The following is a 21,878-nucleotide window of genomic DNA, read 5'->3' as shown; positions in this document are numbered from 1 at the left end:
AGGTGATTCCAAGAGGAACTTAGGCTTCCAATTTATTTGACAAGGTGTATCTCAACAAACAGCAATACACCAACAAAACAATCCCCCTAAATCCCACTAGACAGACACAACGAAAATCTTTACACAAGTTTAGCAGTACAATGCCCAACCTCCCACCTTTCCTGGCCTAACTAAGTTGGGAGTTCTGGGGACCAGAGGTTATACTCACTTCTGTGCCTTATGCAGTCTAGTGGTTTGTTTCTTCTATCTTCGGACACTGGTTTTCCTTCAGTGTTGAGAGTCTTGCTGGTTGTTGGATGACGAGGGCAGGGAACCACCCACACTACGTCAGAAACCCCTTTTTATAGCCAGATTATCCAGTCCGCCTCTCCTGCTGAAATCGATTCTTCCCATTGGTGGGCTTTGTGATTTTGAAAAATGCAGCAGTTTTAGATTATTGCGGGTTTTTTCCACTGATGTTAACCTACTCAGGGTTTGAGTAGGTGTTAATTGGGTTGGCCTCCTGTAGCCATTGTGTAGGTCCTTGGTTTGTTTTGGGTTCCCTAGTTTTCTGAAGATCTGCATAATTTCCTTCCATAGTGTAAACATGGGGAAGACAATAGTCCGATAATGGCTGTGAGTCAGTCCCACAGTTTTCGAGCAAGTGCTCTCCCATTGGCTTGAAAGCCCCATGCTTCGGGCTGACTCTGTCTCACCATTGGCCCTCCGGTGTCCTCCCCCGTCCAATCACTGCTCTGCCAAGGTCAAACTATCGGTTTCAATTCACAGCACAGACTGATCCCACAGCCCTTTTCCTTCTGGGTAAAATGAGGAGGTTTTCGTCCTCCCCTACATAATCCCCCATCTGACACAGTCAGACACCACTCGAGTGTGTCAAAGTTCAGGGTGGTGAGAAAACCCTAGGTCTCCCAAATTGCCCAACTTTTCCCAGTTTAACTCTAAACTGATCCCGTCGATATATATCGTAATTCCTTTTAACGCGGTACAAAACACAGAATCCAACAGGTTACAATATACGACAGCAATATACATATATGTACTTAAGGTTACAGCAGTAATTGTACATTGAGTCTCATTTCAGTCTTAACCGTAAAACAAAGAAACCTGCCCTGCAAACTCCCCAGGGGCCATGTATGAAAACGCAGTCATCCCTGGGAATAACAAAACCACCAAAGTGTCGCGGTCAAGCTTTGTTTACACGCCTTGAGTGTTTAGCAACGGCTCTCCTGTCTGTGTAGTAGCCTGAGGAACTGCTTTCTTTTTCTTTTTCTCCTGAGCTTACAGCTTGTAACTAGCAGGAGTTGGCCGATTACTAAGGCATGCGATCCCACCCGGATCCATGCAGGTATGTCTGCCCATATTCCCAAATCCCACCATGCTGGGGGTTTAATCTGGGCAATCTCCCCTGCTAGAATTTCAGTTTTCTGCTCCATGGTGTAAAAATGTTTTTGAGACAAATCTACTGCCTGGAGGAGGGCTGTAAGTTTCTCAGGTAGTGGGGCAATGGGATAGCCAAACTGGGCGGCATATTGTTGTAGATGGCTGAGGTTGTTTTGTACCGTGAGGTGAATCGTGGAAGGTTCAGGGATGGGTGTGATTCTGGTGTGTGCCACTTGAACCTCTGCCCTGGGTTTAAAGCAAAAGCTGCTGCACGGTATTGGACATCACCTTCCCGGTCCGTGTTCATACCATTGGGCACTTGTGGTGACACAATATGTCCCACCGCCTACATATGCTACCTGTGGCGGCATGTGGTTAGGGGCCATTACCTCCATTGTGCAATTGATAGGCTCTGCCCCAGCAGTGCTGAACCCGCATTGTGGCCTTGCAAAAGCATTCAAGTACTGGGGGCACAGGATTACCTGTGCTCCCCTGCTCCGACAACCTGAGAGGTCTGTACCTGTCACAGTGTGCTCCCACATTGTGACATAAGGTGGGACCTCTTGGAATCGAACATGCACCCCTCCACGAATGACTCCCACATTCTCCACTCAGTACAGGGGTGCTAGTCGTGGGGACGCCCCCATCACGGGCATCCTGACCACCACACCCATGATGGTATGATTTGACTTTTCACAGTCCACCGGTACCGGGTAGGCTCCCGACGCTACACGAAGTTGGCAAGGACTCAAAACATTATCATAAGGGTGCAGTGCTGCTAAGTGCTGGTTGCTGATCCAGGAGGGGACCTGTCCGTGTCTCAGATCCTCGAGGTTACTCCGTCCCTCTCCCAGCAACCAGGCCCCATAGAGCACGCAGACCTCATTTTGGGCGGCTTGATCGGAGGCGTTTCTATCCTCCCGAATCACGGCGTTTACAGCCCTGGCCTGTGCCTCCAATTGAGAGATAATCTCCTTTAAGTGAACTCTCATTGCCACCTCTTCGTGGAGCGCGGATCCCACTATGGTATTCTCGTTCCCCAGGATTTTTCGCAGCTGATTCTTTAACTCATTTATCTGGAGGGCCAGCTGCATGTTATCCAAACTGTTTATGGCGGATGTCCCGGTGTTAAACCCCGTATAAATGTCATTTAAAGTGCCATGCCTCTGCCTGCCCGGTTCGGCCCTATCCCACTGTTTATACAAGTCTGTCACTTTGACATCCCCGAAGTCCAGTTCATAGAACTTCCGGAACATCTCCCATAGCAGAGCCTGGTATAACAGCTCGGTTTCCCGGGGACACCACGTAGGTAGGCGGACTTCTGTCAGATTTAGCACCACTGATGCCACCGCGTAGTGTACCTCCTGATAAAGTAGTTTCTCGGTAGGGACCAACACTAAACCATTCCCCAGCCCCCTGGTTGTTGTCGGGCACTCGTGTGGGACGGTGGGCTTGGCCGTGGGTGGGGGTTTTCTTTCCCGAACTACAAGTTCGGTGGTGTTTACTGGTACCGGGGGATTGGGGGTCACACACGCTTCCCCGCTGCGATCCCATACCACCCCATCTCCGACATCCTGCCACCACCTATAGAAAGCAATGGAGACCCCCTCTGAACACACGCGAGTGGATCCCCACATACACAAATAAATTCCTTGGTCGTACGCCCACCATTTCTCCCAGCACACCGTTACCCCACCAGATGACCCCATGATGGTTCGGTAGGTATCATTATCCAGACGTTCCCATTCCGAGTGTCGGTCTCCCACGTCCCTCTTGAGCTTTCTAAGCCACCACCACCATCCCAGAGGTATGTCCCCTTGGCAAGTTAGGCATATCTTCCTGCCTTCTGTCACTCTCACTCTGGAAGTGGCCACAGTGATCTCCGGGCAGGGGATGGAGGCCTCTCCGTAGGTAAAGTCCTTATGGTTGGAGTACTTGGTAGAGTTCGATCCCAACCACCCAGGCCATCTCCCCTCGTGGGAGTAGGTGACCCGGCCATCCGCCGCCGGAGTCCCTTCTCCTGTGGTCACTGTCAGCGCTCTGCCCCCGGAGCATCCGAAAACCAGGGAGTCCTCGGTGTCCCTTCGGTGCCCGGTGCAGATCCTTAGCGATACCAGCATCACTAACGTCCAGTAGGGAGGTGTTGACATCTGAAAGGCAAGAAGCACATGGTCTTGCCTTGAGAGACCTCTCCAGGCTCGGCCCCCTTAACATGTTCCGAACATAAAATGCTGTACCCAACTGTCACTGCACACAAAGTAACAAAACAGGAAGGGAAAATATATACACCGCCACCCGTCCCCGGGTGGCCAGGCTACATCCTGTCCCTGTACAGGCGTCGTCGACCACTCGGCTGACCGTACCCTGGGGACCAGGATGCCCTCCACTGAGGGGCTTGTATAGTCCCCCTTAATGAATCTTGTGCTGCCCTCCAAGGCTGTCCTGAGCCCCGGATAATCGGTGGGAGACCCTTGCTAGCGCAACAGAGCACTCTCCCTGTTGTCTTTCGCCTTCTCGGTCTGGGGCGGGGAGCTAAGTAAACAGGGGACCACGGCGCCCTAGGCTGTGGCACTCTGTTACTCCTCCTTACTGTCGGTGCAGAGTCCCACGTTATGGGCTGCAATGCTATCTCCTCCACCTCTTGGGCTAGCCCCAGCTGATCCACGATGGGAGGTTCAGCTTCCCCTTGGACCTTGCTAGTGGTAGAGTCTTTCTCCCTACTTCTGTTAATGGGCTGGGAACCTCTACCCAGTGGTGGGGTAGCCTTACAGGAGCAGTGAAACAGCCCCGGCTGTAGAGCTTCGGGGCCTGCTGCCTCCTCCGGAGCTTCCAAATCCAACGGGGCCTGTTCTTCCCCCAGTGCCTGATTCCCTTCCCTTGCTCGTCCCCTCTGTTTTTTACCTCTTTTGGGGTCAAACAATTTACACTGATTAATGTGATACCACTTCACCCGGCGAGGCAATTGAACCGCGTAGACCATAGGGCTAGCCTTGTCGACTATGCTATATGGTCCCATATACAGTGATTCAAATATCCCGACCATCACCTGGTCGCCCACCTCCCAATCATGGTGACTACAGGGTTCCAGCAGCAGCCGATTGGCATGGTGCTGTTTACCCATGTTGTTGGCCGCCTGCCAGTGAATCTGTTGAAGCTGTTCAAACAGATTCCTGACGAAGCAGTCCCAGTTCACCTCTCGAAGCTGCCCTTCGGTGAGAACCGGCGCCAACACATGCACTGGGGTTCTCATGATCCGGCCCGTCATCAGCTCATGGGGTGAGTACCCTGTGCTCTTTGACTGACTGGCCTGGATTCCCATGAGGACCAACGGTAAGACCTCCACCCACTTGTTCGGTGAGTCTCCCGTCTCCTTGCGCAGCCTTTCCTTTAGGGTCAGGTTCAGGCGTTCTACGGGGCCTGAGGACTGAGGGTTGTAGGCGACATGCCATTTAGCTCTTATCCCCAGCACCTTTAGGGTGGCCTGCATCACCTGGCCGGTGAAGTGGCTTCCCCAGTCGGACTCCATGATTTGAGGTAGACCCCACCGAGAGAACACCTCCCTCACCAGGATTTTTGCAGGCCCCACCGCGGTAGCTGTTCGGCAAGGGAAGGCTTCCACCCACTTGGAAAACACATCCACCAGGACGAGGCAGTATTTATAACCTCCCTGGGCGGCCGGTAGGGGTCCGATGTAGTCGATCTGGATCGACTGCCATGGTCCCTCTACCCGCCTGACGTGTCCCATAGACACCTTCCTTTTCTGAGGGTCTGGGTTGTTTGCAGCGCAAACCAGACAGCCCGCACAGAAGTTGCGGACGTCTTCCCGGAGGCCTGGCCACCACCCTGCCTTTTCTACCCGTTGCCAGGTAGATTCCAGCCCAGGGTGTCCCGCACCTGGACCCTCATGGGCCAGCTGAAGGAATTCCCTCAGGTGTTGTGGCGGCACTACCCATTTGTCCCCTTTAAACAACATGCCTTCCCGCACAGCAATATCTGCAGCACTGTATGGGCCCTCTGCCTTTTCCCCCTTTTTGATAGCAGCCAAGGCAGCCTTCAGGACCGGATCCTGCATCTGGACTACTTTAAGGTCCGGGGCCGCAGCTGCCCCTACGCTCCCTTGTGTCCCTGGCTTGCTTCTTGCTGCTGCTATCCTGCCTGCCTCGTATGGGTCCCATGGGCGACCTGTACGAGCACTTCCCTTGCCAGCATGTCTGCCTGCTGGTTACCTTCCCCCCCGTGGCTCAGTTTTGGAGTGGGCCTTTACCTTATGGATATATACATCCCCGGTTTCTCCCACTGCAGTCACAATCTTTTCTAGCAGGGTTTGGTCACAAGGAGCTTCCCATCCGCAGAGGTGTACCCCCGGCGTGACCAAATCGGCAGATACTCTGTACACGAATTGCAAGTGAACATGCTGTCCGAGCAAATCGTGTATGGGGTAGGGAATTCCTCGGGGTGTGTGACCACATACATCACCGCCGAGAGTTCCACCTGCTGGGCGCTCAGGGTGCATGGGAGTTTAAGAGCCAAGGCAATCCCTGCCTTGGGATCCCAAACTCCGCAGCCCGTGAGTCTTGTACCCTCTGAGTGCTGCAAGAGCACCCGTGGAGAGACTGTGTCCACAGCTTATGAAGGGGGTTTTGAGACTCGTGCGTCCCCACAGCTTATGCCTAGCCTGTGAGGCACCTGTGAGTGTCAAACACTCCTAACCCCTTCTTCCCTAGCCTGTGACACACAGTTGAGCGTTTTCGAGGTGCTCCTAGCTTCCCTTACAATGTTCTGACATAAGACTCACGATCAGGAGATGTAATACAATAGAACTGAGACAAGGTGATTCCAAGTGGAACTTAGGCTTCCAATTTATTTGACAAGGTGTATCTCAACAAACAGCAATACACCAACAAAACAATCCCCCTAAATCCCACTAGATGGACACAACGAAAATCTTTACACAAGTTTAGCAGTACAATGCCCAACCTCCTACCTTTCCTGGCCTAACTGAGTTGGGAGTTCCGGGGACCAGAGGTTATACTCACTTCTGTGTCTTCTGCAGTCTAGTGGTTTGTTTCTTCTATCTTCGGTGTCTTCGGACACTGGTTTTCCTTCAGTGTCGAGAGTCTTGCTGGTTGTTGGATGACGAGGGCAGGGAACCACCCACACTACGTCAGAAACCCCTTTTTATAGCCAGATTATCCAGTCCGCCTCTCCTGCTGAAATCGATTCTTCCCATTGGTGGGCTTTGTGATTTTGAAAAATGCAGCAGTTTTAGATTATTGCGGGTTTTTTCCACTGATGTTAACCTACTCAAGGTTTGAGTGGGTGTTGATTGCATTGGCCTCCTGTCGCCATTGTGTAGGCCCATTGGTTTGTTTTGGGTTCCCTGGTTTCTAAAGGTCTGCATAATTTTCCTTCAATTCAGTTTTTCTAACCTATTCAAGGTTTGAGTAGGTGTTAATTGGGTTGGCCTCCTGTAGCCATTGTGTAGGTCCTTGGTTTGTTTTGGGTTCCCTAGTTTTCTGAAGATCTGCACAATTTCCTTCCATAGTGTAAACATGGGGAAGACAATAGTCCGATAATGACCGTGAGTCAGTCCCACAGTTTTCGAGCAAGTGCTCTCCCATTGGCTTGAAAGCCCCATGCTTCGGGCTGACTCTGTCTCACCATTGGCCCTCCGGTGTCCTCCCCCGTCCAATCACTGCTCTGCCAAGGTCAAACTGTATCGGTTTCAATTCAAAGCACAGACTGATCCCACAGCCCTTTTCCTTCTGGGTAAAATGAGGGGATTTTCGTCCTCCCCTACAAACTGCTTCCTTGGGCAGAGAATTCCACAGATTCACAACCCTCTGGGAGAAGAAATTCCTTCTCAACTCGGTTTTAAATTGGCTCCCCCGTATTTTGAGGCTGTGCCCCCGAGTTCTAGTCTCCCCAACCAGTGGAAACAACCTCTCTGCCTCTAATTGTCTATCCCTTTCATTATTTTAAATGTTTCTATAAGATCACCCTTCATCCTTCTGAACTCCGAGTAAAGACCCAGTCTACTCAATCTATCATCATAAGGTAACCCCCTCATCTCCGGAATCAGCCTAGTGAATCGTCTCTGTACCCCCTCCAAAGCTAGTATATCCTTCCTTAAGTAAGGTGACCAAAACTGCATGCAGTACTCTAGGTGCGGCCTCACCAATACCTATACAGTTGCAGAAGGACCTCTCTGCTTTTGTACTCCATCCCTCTCGCAATGAAGGCCAACATTCCATTCGCCTTCCTGATTACCTGCTGCACCTGCAAACTAATTTTTTGGGATTCATGTACAAGGAGTCGGGACGAAATAGCTCAGTTGGGAGAGCGTTAGACTGAAGATCTAAAGGTCCCTGGTTCAATCACGGGTTTCGGCAATATCTGGTGATTTGTGCTCGCTTCGGCAGCACATATACTAAAATTGGAACGATACAGAGAAGATTAGCATGGCCCCTGCGCAAGGATGACACGCAAATTCGTGAAGCGTTCCATAATTTTTCGCGACTTTCCGTCTTCAGACCCTGCAGAGATACCTTTACGTCGAGCCCCCTCCTAGGTGGTGTGCTCTGGCGAGGTATTTCTTCCGCCAGCAGCTCGACCTCAATTATGACACGCAGCTCCTGTTTGTGAACTTGGGGGGTGCCAGGACCGCCCTCCGGGAGCTGCCTGTCTTTTACAGGGAACTCATCAGGGTCTGGAACAAAGTCTCCACCAAGCGCAGCTCTCCGCCGGCTGGAGTGGCGGCCGTCCTGCAGGAACCGCTGCTCGGGAATCCGTACCTCCACGGCCGAGGCTTTATGTGGCGGTCGGAAGAGAGGGCTGTGGCTGGTGAGGTGACCAGGGTCAGGGACCTGCTCGATGGCGGAGGAGCGGGCTGGATGGCGCCAGACACGCTGGCGCGGCGCCTAAATTCTGCCAACGTCCGCCACACGGCCGATGCCATCGAGTCGCTAAAAACAGCTCTGGGCCCTGACTCCGTTAGGTGCATCAAGGAGGCTCAAGCACGTGGGGAGATCCCGTCCGAACTGACCCCCGTCCGGACGGAATTCCTCATCGGCGCCAAACCCCGGAACCTCCCTCGGGGGCCGGCGCCTCACAACTTGAGCCGCCTCCGGGAAATCCCCTCCGTGCCTTTCAGTTCCGCGCGGAGGGGTTTCCTGTACGGGCTGCTCCTGCACACCCTCAACTTTGCCATCCTCGCCGGCCGTCCGGACACGCCATGGCGTACCATCTTGCCGTCCGGAGGAGGCGGGGGTCCCCGATGGAGGGCACTCTACGCAGGGGTCCTCCCACTATTCATCGGGGACTTGGCCTGGAGGGTGGTGCACGGAGCAGTGCCGTGCAACAAATTTTTAAGCCGGTTCACGGACTCCCAGGCCGCCTGCAATTTCTGCGGTCTGGAGGAGTCCGTGTTCCATGTTTTTATTGAATGCACGAGGTTGCAGCCCCTGTTCCACTATTTGAAGGGGCTGCTCCTGAAATTCTGGCTGCACTTCAGTCCCACTCTCCTGATCTTTGGGCACCCTGTGCGGAGGGGAGCGGGTAGGTCCGAAGGCCTCCTCGTAGGACTGCTCCTGGGCACGGCCAAGGGTGCCATCAGCCGGTCCAGGCAGCGGGCGGTCGAGGGGGTCGTTCAACCTGACTGCCTGCCTCTCTTCCGCTCTTACATCCGGTCCAGGGTGTCCTTGGAGATGGAGCACGCGGTGTCCACCGGTACGCTCGCGGCCTTCCGCGAGAGGTGGGCACCGGAGGGACTGGAGTGCATCATCACGCCCGGCAACCAAATTTTAATTTGATTTTACGTTTTAAAGTTAATTTGTTTTAATTGCCGGTGCTTTTAGTGTCCCCTTCCCTTTTATAGGGGGCACTGGGGAAAATTGTGAATTTAGTGCCCAAAAAAAAAAAACCAAAAAAAGAAAAACACAAAAAAAAAAGGGGGGAAAAAAAAAAAAAAAGGGCCTTGTAAATGTCTGGAGTGTCACCCAGGTCGGGTGGCACCGTTTAATGTTTTATGTTTTCGCAGGTAAACTCAAAAGAGTTTCATGTACAAGGACCCCCAGGTCATGGTCTACAGGGCTGCAGTAATTCCTGCCCTCCTATATGGATCAGAGGCATGGACGACTTACAGAAGACACATCAAGTCGCTGGAGATATATCACCAACAATGTCTCCGCAAGATCCTGCAAATCCCCTGGGAGGATAGAAGTACCAACATCAGTGTCCTCGCCCAGGTGCAGGCTAACATCCCCAGCATTGAAGGACTGACCACACTAGAGCAGCTTCGCTGGGCAGACCACTTAGTTCGCACGCCAGACATGAGACTCTCTAAGCAACTGCTCTATGCGGAGTTCCTTCATGGTAAATGACCCAAAGGTGGGCAGCGGAAACGTTACAAGGACACCCTCAAAGCCTCCCTGGTGAAGTGTGACATCACCACTGACGCCTGGGAGACCCTGGCCGAAGACCGCCCGAGGTGGAGAAAGTGCATCCGGGAGGGCGTTGAGCTCTTCGAAACTCAATGCTGCGAGCGTGAAGAGGTCAGGCGCAGGCAACGGAAGGAGCGTGTGGTAAATCAGTGCCACCCCCCTCTTCCCCTGACGAATATCTGTCCCACCTGTGACAGGGTCTGTGGCTCGCGTATTGGATTGTTCAGCCACCAAAAACTCACTTTAGGAGTTGAAGCAAGTCTTCCTTGATTTCGAGGGACTGCCTATGATGATGAAACACCATGTGGAATTTGCAGGGCTATAAGGAAAGAGCAGGGGACTGGGACTAGTTGGATAGCTCTTTTAAAGAGGCGGAAAAAGCCCGATGGGACAAATGGCCTCCTGTGCTGTATCATTCTATCACATTGCTCTTGGGCAGTTACACAACACAGGAAATAGGAATTTGCAACATTCACTGAAGTCACTGTTATGCCCTTGGCATTACCGTCCTGGACAAGTTTCATCCCCAGAGCCAAAAATCAAGTTGGACCCCTTCAGGTTGTGAAAAAAGGCTGCAACCTTAGGCTGCAGAACAAGGTGTTGGCCTGGATAATGATAAAGAGGCTAAGGTAGTGATTCGAGGCCATTGTGCCATGCAACACTTTGCAACCCAGGTCCCCAGTGGTCCGTGGAGTGACCTAAGGCATTAGGTCTCCCATCTGTGCAACGGCTTAACTACACTAGGTGAGGGCATAAAATGTTGGTGTATTTACTAAGAGTTTTACACTCTTTATCAAGTAACCAGATTGTTAAATCAGCTAGAACTATATCCAGACACTTGTCCCCAAACATTAAATGACAAAGACTTTTGTAGTCTGTTATGCCTTCACTTTGCAGATGTATCTGGGTAATCATTTCTCTATAAGTACCATCCAGATTGTTTCTTTGTTTCTTAAATTTCTGCCTGTGTGTCTTAAATCAGAAGCCCCGATTTACTCCTTCTAGGTGAAACAGCGAGATACTTGTACATCTTGCAATTTAGTACACTGGTCACAATGCAACCTCCTCTACATTGGGAAGACCAAATGCAGATTGGGTGACTGCTTTGTGCAACACCTCCGTTCAGCCCGAGCTTCCGATCACCTGTTGTTTTAATTCTCCGGAGCACTCCCAATATGATCTCTCTGTCCTTGGCCTCCTACACTGTTCCAATGAAGCTACGTAAGCTCGAGGAACAGCACCTCATCTTTCTATGCATTTTATCCTTGCAGCATTTTTCTGGGCCTCGCAGCTTTGTGTTTTTAAAACTTACCTGCCCCCATCTCTATCTTATAACTCTTGCTGTTCACAGCCACAAAAAGGATCAAAACTTTCCAGTACAATGGGACGCAAGGTATTTGTCGATTATCGAGACAAGCTAATGAATTGCTTATTAATAACAGCATATGTGGAAACAACCTCAAAGATAGCTCATTAGCATTGTAATTACTATTCACCCTGATTTTAATCTAGCCTGGTGGAAATGGATGGGTTTGGGTCAAATGCCCATTTTACACTTCACCTGATTTTAAGCTCCACTTAAGTCAATGGAGTGAGATGTAAAATTAGGTAGTAGTAAAATGGACATCGACCCTAACTCACCCCATCCCCATCAGCTTGGGGATTGTGTCTCAGAACCTCCCCCCACCCACCCCCACCTTTTTAACTTGTACTTATACTCTAAAACACAACATTGAAGATAACTCTTTTTCTAAATAGTCTGGAAAAATGGCCGACATCAACATTGCCTTTAAACGCGGCTGTGCAGCAATCTGCAACTCCTGCGCAGCAAACTCACCGGTTTTTAAATAGGAAAAACGCACATGCGTGGTATTTTGAATGTGCCACACATGCAAAAAAACAATTCAAGGAAACATTGGTCAACATATCCTGAAAAGTGACACTCCCTTTTAATTTTCCTGTTGATTCATTTTGAAGCAATTAAGGAACAGAGACAGGCACTACAAAATGCAGTCTGGGTTGAAAGGTACTTCATTTTTTTTGATTTCTCCACATTCAGAGTATTCAGAGATATTGATAGTTCAACATCCTCCAAAAAATTATTGATTAAATATCAATCTCTCAAACTCACAAAGAGCAGCCAAACATGTATGAATAACACGTGCAAAGAACTTGATTTGAATTGAATGGCTTGCCTCTGCCCTTGAATCCCTGATCAGACAAAACATCTATATTCTGCAGGTATTGTATCTACAAACTTGGCCAATTCTGGTTTTTAATCCCATATATACATGATAACAAGAAAAAAATCCAATACCATGATACGTCATAGACAAAATGCTTCATTTGCCACATAAACATACTGAGAATTACGCAGCACAATGATTCAGTGATGAAAGATAGCGTGGTTACATTTCTTTGATGACTAATGCGGATTTTGGCTTCTGTGTCCATGGCAGAGTAAGAACTAATGTACATAACCACAGTAACTGAATGGATGCAACAACTATTCCATTGAGAAAAAGTAAACCAACAACAGCTTACATTTATATAACACCTTTAATGTAGGAAAACATCCAAAAGCACTTTACATATGCGTAATCAGACAAAAATTGACTCTGAGCCAAAGAAGAAGATATTAGGAGGGGTGGCTGAATGTTTCAATGTTTGGTCAAAGAGGTATATAAGAACGTAAGAATTTGGAGCACGAGTACGGTCCCTTGAGCCTGCTCTGCCATTCAGTAAGCTCATGGCTGATCTTCGACCTCATCTCCACTTTCTCACTCAATCCCTTGATTCCCCCCAGAGTCCAAAAATCTATCTATCTCAGCCTTGAATATACTCAATGATTTAGCATCCACAGCCTTTTTGATTAAAGAATTCCAACGATTCACAATCCTCTGAGTGAAGAAATTCCTCCTCAGTCTTAACTGGCTGACCCCTTATCCTGAGACTATGCCTCCTAGTTCTAGATTCTCCAGCCAGGGGTCACAACCTCTCAGCATCAACTCTGTCAATTCCTCTCAGAATCTTAGATGTTTCAATGAGATCACCTCTCATTCTTCTAAACTCCAAAGAGTATAGGCTCAATAGCTATAGGTAGGTTTCAAAGAGAGTCTTAAAGGAGGAGAGGTGGAGGTTTAAGGGACTTCCAGAGCTTAGCACCCAGACAGCCTAAACCAAGAAGAGAAACATCAGAGAAGTTTGGAAAGGCATAAAGAATTGAAGACAACAGAAGACAAGGGATAAGAAAATAAAGGTGATAACGAGAAGAAGGCTCAGAAATAAAGGAATAAGACACAAAATCAATACATTTATCCCAGAGACCTTGTAGAATTCAATTAGGTTTGTGAATATTTACTGCCAAAGGAGCTATAACTAGCACATGTCGGTTGATTCGCTATAACTACTAATGTTTTACAGATGTATTGTTAGCCTGGTAATAACTGGGTCGTAGTGTATGATGCCAGACCAATCTGCATGGTTAAAAAGTAGTATGCATTTAAAAAGTTACCTAGAGGTAAATTAGAAAATTAAAGTATTATGCAAAATACATTATCCCCACCAATTAAATGTCAGAAGGATGTGGGTTCAAGTCCCACTCCAGGGATTTGAGCACATAAAACTCAGTTAACACTCCAGTGCATGCTGAGGGAGTGCTGCACTGTTGAAGGTGCTGTCTTTCGGATGAGATGTTAAACTGAAGCCCCGTCTGCTCTCTCAGGTGGGCGTAAAAGATCCTATGGCATTATTTCGAAGAAGAGCAGGGGAGCTATCCCCGGTGTCCTGGCCAATATTTATCCCTCAATCAACATAACCTCAATGACCAGGTTATCTGGTCATTATCACAATGCTGATGGTGGGAGCTTGCTGTGCGCCAATAGGCTGCCGAGTTGACAACAGTGGCTACACTCTAAAATTACTGCATTGGCTGTAAAGCGCTTTGAGACGTCCGGTAGTCATGAAAGGTGCTTTTTAAATGCAAGTCTTAATATTTGATGCAGTAGTAAGAAAACACTTGCGTTTATATAGCCCCTTACTGAATCATTGAATTTTACAGCACAGAAGGAAGCCATTTGACCCGTTGCATCTGGGCTCTGAAAGAGCTCTTTGTTCATTCCCATTCCCTTGACACTGATGTTTTTATTATTTTGAAAGCCTGAAATTCCTCTTTAATGAAAAAGGGATAAATGTCTATTTTTCTCCATAGTTAACCAGCTGTTAACACAACTTTCAGACATGTCGTTTCGGTGATCCAAGTTTATTAGAAGTTTGCTAATTATGGAGAAAAACAGAATTCTCCCTTTTTTTATGAAGAGAAATTTCACCCCAAATTTTGTTTTTTGCTCTTTATTCGCTTCTCCGTCACTCTTAGATTTTTCTTACCCTTTCTTTTAGTTGTCCATTCATTTTTCTGTGTGTCTCGCTTCCCTCTCTCCATTCCTTGATAGTTTACCACATCTAAAAAGGTCAGGTTGTCTTTGTACACTGCCTTAATTGGCCCTCCAAAACTTGAGGTGCGCTGGATATAATTGAGGACAGGCATCATATGTTGTGGGCTACAAATGATTGACATTACTGACATTATACGATATTATTCAGTGACATTTTAGAATTCTGAGCAGGCAATAGGACAAGATTCTGAGCAGGCAAGGCTGGGAGAGAATTTACAAGGAAAAGAACACGGAACTTTTAAGAGAATATTAGTTGATATGATCACATTTTCAGCAAGACTCTCAGCAAATCCCTGTAACTATCTTACAATTTCTCGACAGCTATTTTCAGCAGGCAAAAAATATTGCAAGATTCCCATCAATTAAGGTAATTATGCCCTAACTCAATTTTTATTTCAGATAGATTGTTGCTTTTATATGGAAATTCTCAGTGTCATTTTGGTGTTTAATTCTCACCCGAATTCCAGTCATTGTAAAGTTTACCAGTTCTGTTTAGAAATAAAATCCAGTTATTGCTTTCGCTAAAGTACATTTACTGGATTCTAACTTGCAATCGGAACTTCCATTTGCAACAGAGGTGTTCCAACTCTTCCTTTGGGGAGGAAGGGGAAGGGGTGGGCGTTGATGGGGTGGTGGTGGGAGATGAGAAAAGAGAAGAGAACCCAATCAAACATGGACACATTTACAAATAGTAACATTCTTACAACTTCAAATGGAGTGTTTCAGCTATCCAAAAGAAAACAATGCTATCATTGCAGAAAGTGCATGCTTTTTTAATATGTAATAATCAAAAACACAGAAATATGATAACCTCAAGGACTTGGGGCTGATAACTTCCCAACGAGCAATGCCTTTCAACTGATACGGCACCTCTTTAATTAAGAAAAACAATATTATATCAATTATCTTCAGAACACAAAGATCAGAAGAACACACTTACACTGCAGTTCTTCCTTAATATTTCATCATCATCATAGGCAGTCCGTCGAAATCGATGAAAACTTGTTTCCACTCTAAAAGTGAGTTCTCAGGTGACTGTACAGTCCAATATGGGAATTATAGTCCCTGTCACAAGTGGGACAGATAGTCGTTGAGGGAAGGGGTGGGTGGGACTGGTTTTCCGCGTGCTCCTTCTGCTGCCTGCGCTTGATTTCTGCATGCTCTTGGCGACGAGACTCAAGGTACTCAGCGCCCTCCCGGATGCTCTTTCTCCACTTAGGGCGATCTTTGGCCAGGGACTCCCAGGTGTCAGTCAGGAAGTTGCACTTTATCAGGGAGGCTTTGAGGGTGTCCTTGTAACATTTCCTCTACCCACCTGGGATCACTTTCTTTAATATTTAACAGTACACTCACATATGTTTAAACTGTATATAGAAAAGGCATCTTAAATTTCCCACAAAACATTTCACATAAAATGAATTACTTTGTGAAATGTAATCACTGTTGATTTGTAGGCAAATGTGGCAGCCATGTGTACAACAAGATCCTCCAAATCATCATCATCGTCATAGCACTGAAATACATGACCAATTGATTTGTTTATGGAGATGTTGATTGAAGGATAAATTTTGGCCAGGACAAATCCACTTCTCTTCTTCAAATAGTGCCATGGTTTCTTTTATGGATGCACTTATTTAAACTGAAAAAATGGCCACCATGCTCCACCCTTTGTCTATGATTGGTCCCCTGGAAGAAAAGCCATAACCTGAGGTTTCACAGGAATGTGTAACTGGAACTGCCCATCCCAAGGTCTCACTGACTTTGCGAATTGTACCTCGATCCATTTTGACTTCCTGAAGCGACAGAGGACAGAGCTCCCCAGAAGGCAGCAAGAGCCAGTCAAAGTGCCTTACCCCAGTCCAAGTATATCCCTCCCCCAGACAAAGTGCCTTACCCCAGTCCAAGTGCAAGCGTCCCCCAGCCAAAGTGCCTTACCCCAGTCCAGGTATATCCCTCCCCCAGCCGAAGTGCCTTACCCCAGTGGATGTGCATCCTCCCCGCCTCCCCCAACCCCCTCCCCGACCATAAATGGGGGATTGTGTATGGATTGTTAACAGGTTTATTGGGTATGAAGTGAATAGTGACAGTGTCGTGACTTCTGGATATCATCCACTCCACACCCCTTGTAGGGGATTGGAAAATCATGATCTATCTTCCCTGAATTCCCTCTCTCCCCTCTGATCCCCACACCTGGTCACACCCTGCCCCCACCTTCCCCCCCACCCCAGTCTCTCTCTCTCTCTCTCTCTCTCTAGTCTCTCCCCCATCCACTCTCTCTCCCAATCGCTCTCTCTCCCAGTCTCTCTCTCTCCCCTAGCCTCTCACTTTCTCTCTCCCCCAAGCTCTCCCTCCCCCCAAACTCTCTCTCGCCCGCCAAGCTCTCTCTCTCTCCCCCAGTCTCTCTCCCCCAGTTTCTCTCACTCTCCCCCCCTAGCCTCTCGCTCTCTCTCTCCCCCAGTTTCTCTCTCGCTCCCCCTGCCTCTCTCTTTCTCCCTCCCTCCAAGCTTTCTCTCCAATCTCTCTGTCCAATCTTTCTTTCTCTCCAATCTCTCTCTCTGTCCCTCAGCCTCTCTCTCTCTCCCCCAGCCTCTCTCTCCCCAAGCCTCTCTCTCTTTCTCCCCAAGCCACTCTCTCTCTCTCCCCCAGCCTGTCTCTCTCCCCCCCAGCCTCTCTCTCTCTCCCAGCCTCTCTCTCTCTCCCAGCCTCTCTCTCTCCTCCAGCCTCTCTCTCTCTTTCTCCACCAGCCTCTCTCTCTCTCTCTCTCTCCTCCAGCCTCTCTCTCTCTCCCAGCCTCTCTCTCTCCTCCAGCCTCTCTCTCTCTTTCTCCACCAGCCTCTCTCTCTCTCCTCCAGCCTCTCTCTCTCTCCCACAGCCTCTCTCTTCCACAACCCTCTGCCTCCTGAGAGGGGTAGGGGTCGGAGCGGGGGAAGAGAGTCAAGGGGTTGGGGGGGGGGGGAAGAGGGGGGGGGGGAGAAGAGAGTCGGAGTTGGGGGGGGAAGAGAGTCGAGGGGGAGAGAGTCGGAGGGGGGCTGGGGGTGTCGAGAGGTGGATGAGAGAGAATCAGGGAGGGGGAAGGGAGTCAGGGAGGGGGAGAGAGGGGGAGACAGTCGGAGGGGTGGGGAGTCCGGGTGGGGGGAGAGTCGGTGGGGGAGAGTCGGGAGTGGGAGAGTCAGGGGTGGGAGAATCTGGGGGGGTTGAGTCGACGGGGGGGGGGGGGGGTGGTGTCGGTGGGGGGAGAGTCGGTGGGAGAGAGTCGGGAGTGGGAGAGTCGGGGAGGGAAGAGTCAAGGGGGGGGAGAGAGTCGGTGGGGGAGAGTCGGGGGGGAGTGTCGGTGGGGGGAGAGTCGAGAGGGGGGAGAGTCGGGAGTGGGAGAGTCGAGGGGGGAGAGTCGAGGGGGGAGAGTCGGTGGGGAGAGTCGAGGGGGGAGAGTCGGGGGGGAAGAGTTGATGGGGGAGATTCAGGGGGGAGAGTCGAGGGGGGAGAGTTGAGGGGGGAAGAGTCGGGCGGGGTGAGTCGGGGGGGAGAGTTGGGGAGGGAAGAGTCCTGGTGGGGGGGAGAGTTAGGGCGAAGGGAGACGGGGTCTCAGGTCCTGCTTCTTGGGACCACATGGAGGCAGTGATTTGCGGATGGAGGGGGCGGAGGTGCGGGGGGGGGGTGGTTTGGCGGAGCTTGACAAGGGGGCGGGACTTGACAGACGCATGTTTTTCAAAAAAAATGGGACAAATAGTTACACTGTTCTTTTATATCTACCTGAACAGGCAGATGGGTGTTTAGTTTAACGTCTCATTTGGACCACCTCTGACAATGTCACATTTCTGTGGTATGGCACTGAAGTCTCCGTCTAGATTATGTGCTGAAGTGTTTAGAGTGGGATTTGACCATATGGCCTTCTGACTCAGAATGCTACCACTGGGCCATGCAAGTACTATCTCATAAGAACATAAGAACATAAGAAATAGGAGCAGGAGTAGGCCATTTGACCCCTCGAGCCTGCTCCGCCATTTAAAAAGATCATAGCTGATCTGATCATGGACTCAGCTCTACTTCCCTGCCCGCTCCCCATAACCCTTTATTCCCTTATCGCTCAAAAGTCTGTCTATCTCCGCCTTAAATATATTCAATAACCCAGTCTCCACAGCTCTCTGGGGCAGAGAATTCCACAGATTTACTGTCATGTATGTAACCACAATGTAACACCACTGTATTACTGTATACACACAATCTAGATGCACACCTTGACCACAAGGGGTGAACATGGGGGAGACACTCCTTACCTGATCTCCCAGGTATATAAAGGGAGGTCCCACGCAGGGTCATCACTTGTGGAGTGCTGTAAATAAAGAGTTGAGGTCACAGAGTGACCTTGTCCCTAGAATGTTTCTCGTGTGGTTTCATGCAGTAGAGTAAGGATTTTACATTTACAAATGGGCGGCCCCTTATTCTGAGACTATGCCCCCTAGTTTTAGTATTCCCTATGAGTGGAAATATCCTCTCTTCATCCACCTTGATGAGTCCCCTCATTATCTTATAAGTTTCAATACGATCACCTCTCATTCTACTGAACTTCAATGAGTATAGGCCCAATCTACTCAACCTATCGCAGGCAAAGTATAACAGTATTAGAAAATAGAACATATTTTGCTGACTTCAGTTACCATCTGCAAAATTCATTACTATGCTACTTCCAGCAGACATCACTAGGTTATGGCAACATGTAGATGAAGGGAAGTTCAAACTCTTGCATTACTGGAATCCAACACTAGCTTCCCATGGGTTTCCTGTTTCACAACTGTAACCGTATTACTCTTATAAAATGTATTAGGAAACCATTCTTTGCAGACATGACGTGCAAAACCACCCTTACAAGAACGCATCCTTATTTGAGTATAGCCTCGACTTGCAAAATTTACATCAGTGTGCTAACCTAGTTCACAACTCAGTCCCATTACCAGATTTTGAATGAACTTCATTATAACTCCACCTGTCAAGTGCAGCTTGACTGCTATATTGTTGATTGTTTGTCAGAGGAAATATTGACCTATTCTTCTGTTATATTTTGTCAATCAGCATCAGCAATAAATCTTTTTCTGCCTTATACTTCTGCTGGATTTTATTATTTTTGCGCCCAGATTTCAAATTATTATAATTTTCTTTCACCAATTCTGGGGGAAAATTTTCCTCTGGCTTCAATACGTTACTGACACTTTTAACATGGCGACAATGTTTTCCACAGTCACTATTTCTAGCCAAGTCAGAAAAGCATTTCAAAACTTCGGCAGAGGGCAGGGAAATGGGTGGTAGAGGACCGACCGCCCATTACATAGAAATATAGAAAATAGGTGCAGGAGTAGGCCATTCGGCCCTTCGAGCCTGCACCACCATTCAATAAGATCATGGCTGATCATTCACCTCAGTATCCCTTTCTCGCTTTCTCTCCATACCCCTTGATCACTTCAGCCATAAGGGCCCTATCTAATGCCCTCTTGACTATATCCAATGAACTGGCATCAACGACTCTCTGCGGCAGGGAATTCCACAGGTTAACAACTCTCTGAGTGAAGAAGTTCCTCCTCATCTCAGTCCTAAATGGCCTAACCCTTATTCTAAGACTGTGTCCCCTGGTTCTGGACTTCCCCAACATCGGGAACATTCTTTCTGCATCTAACCTGTCCCGTCCCGTTAGAATCTTATACGTTTCTATGAGATCCCCTCTCATCCTTCTAAACTCCAGTGTATAAAGGCCCAGTTAATCCAGTCTTTCCTCATATGACAGTCCAGCCATCCCTGGAATCAGCCTGGTGAACCTTCGCTGCACTCCCTCAATATCAAGAACATCCTTCCTCAGATTAGGAAACCAAAACTGAACACAATATTCCAGGTGAGGCCTCACTAAGGCCCTGTACAATTGCAGTAAGACCTCCCTGCTCCTATACTCAAATCCCCTAGCTATGAAGGTCAACATGCCATTTGCCTTCTTCACCGCCTGCTGCACCTGCATGCCAACTTTCAATGACTGATGAACCATGACATCCAGGTCTCGTTGCACCTTCCCTTTTCCTAATCTGCCACCATTCAGATAATACTCTGCCCTTGTGTTTCTGCCACCAAAGTGGATAACCTCACACTTATTGTAGCGCGGTTGATACCCCCCCCCTTCAAAGGTAGTCAGATTGTAACCTGCTGACTTCCATTTATGTGCCCAGTTTTCCATATCCTGAAACACATTGCCTGTTTTGTTTTGATTAATTATCCACTCAGCCATTTCCGAGATATTCAAGGGAACTGGCCTCAAGGGAATCCCTCCCTTTGAGTGAATAGGAATATGCGCACACACCCAACAACTAGAAATGTTACTTTGTTTGGCATAAATGTATGACATGTATAAAAAGGTATTTACATATAATTCCCTGGGTACTCTACTATTTCCCTTTGGTGCAGAGGGTCGGCTAGTAAGAAGTAGGCAAATGCCTAGAATGCCTACAGCCAGTAGTACAGTAAATTTATACATTTTGGCAAAAAGTAATTGTCCTTATCAGATTTCAGCTTCAGTTATGGGCGCTCATTTAATGTGTGAGGCATGGATCCGGGCTTTCTTTCCTTGCACTTTATCAGCTGCCTAGGTGGTCGATAACACTTGGTACGGTTCCTCCCACTTGGCACCCAAAGGTTCTTTGTGCAACTTTTTCACTTAGACCCAGACTCCCGGGATTATGTCGTGTCCTCCTTCGGGTGGATTACCCCAAGCTGCTGTTACCTGTCGGGAAACAGAACTAATAGCATTGGTTAGGTTCTGACAGTATGATAACAAAGTGTCACTCATTAAGTGAACATCAGCTTTCCGTAAATCGATAGTTCCTGGCAGCGACATGGGTCTTCCTGTTATAATTTCAAATGGGCTTGGACCTGTAGTTCTGTTCGGGGTTGCCCTAATGCTACATAGAACTATTGGTAGTGGCTGTGGCCATGGTGTTCCTTCTTGGTGATATTTGGCAAGCCGTTGTTTCAGAGTTCGATTCATTCGCTCTACTTGTCCTGATGATTGTTGGTGATAAGGACGATGTAAATCCCACGTAATGTTCAGTAACCTACAGACTTCTTGGCAGACAGCACCTGTGAAGTGTGTTCCATGATCTGAGTCAATGCTACTCGGGACTCCCCATCGGGAATGTAATCCTTACACAAGACCTTTGCAGTGTGATTGGCTGTAGTTCTTTTAGTTGGGACAGCTTCTACCCATCTAGAGAATCTGTCGACCATGACAAGAATGTTAGTGTATCCTTGGCATGGAGGGAGAGATATATAATCAACCTGCAGATGTTGGAATGGTCCGACAGGGGCAGGGGGCCTCAGTTGGGGCATTACCGTGATGGGTCCAGAATTATTTTTCTGGCAGACCACACAACGGTCTGCTACCAGCTGGGCATGTTTTTCAAATCCCCAACCCCACCAGCTTTTCTGGAACCGTGCCGTCATCTGTTGTGAGGCCAAGTGTCCCCACGAGTGGATCTGTTGGGCTAAAAAAGGCATAAGCGCTTGTGGCACGACTGGCTTGTCGGTAACTCTTTGTCTCCAGACACCATCTTCGCATAGCTTAATTCCTGCC

At 48.6% G+C, this 21,878-nt stretch overlaps 2 non-coding genes across 2 annotated transcripts; both read left to right on the top strand.

Moving 5' to 3' along the window:
* The first annotated feature begins 7,699 nt into the window (after positions 1-7,699).
* On the top strand, positions 7,700-7,772 carry trnaf-gaa (transfer RNA phenylalanine (anticodon GAA)). The gene has a single exon. It is a non-coding gene; the product is annotated as a tRNA-Phe (tRNA).
* Positions 7,773-7,786: 14 nt separating this feature from the next.
* Positions 7,787-7,893, top strand: LOC139277848 (U6 spliceosomal RNA). The gene has a single exon (XR_011596160.1). It is a non-coding gene; the product is annotated as a U6 spliceosomal RNA (small nuclear RNA).
* The last annotated feature ends 13,985 nt before the right edge of the window (positions 7,894-21,878 follow it).

This window comes from Pristiophorus japonicus, chromosome 12 (assembly GCF_044704955.1).
Source record: "Pristiophorus japonicus isolate sPriJap1 chromosome 12, sPriJap1.hap1, whole genome shotgun sequence".
NCBI lineage: Eukaryota > Metazoa > Chordata > Chondrichthyes > Pristiophoridae > Pristiophorus > Pristiophorus japonicus.
This window is presented reverse-complemented; position numbering and strand designations above follow the sequence as displayed.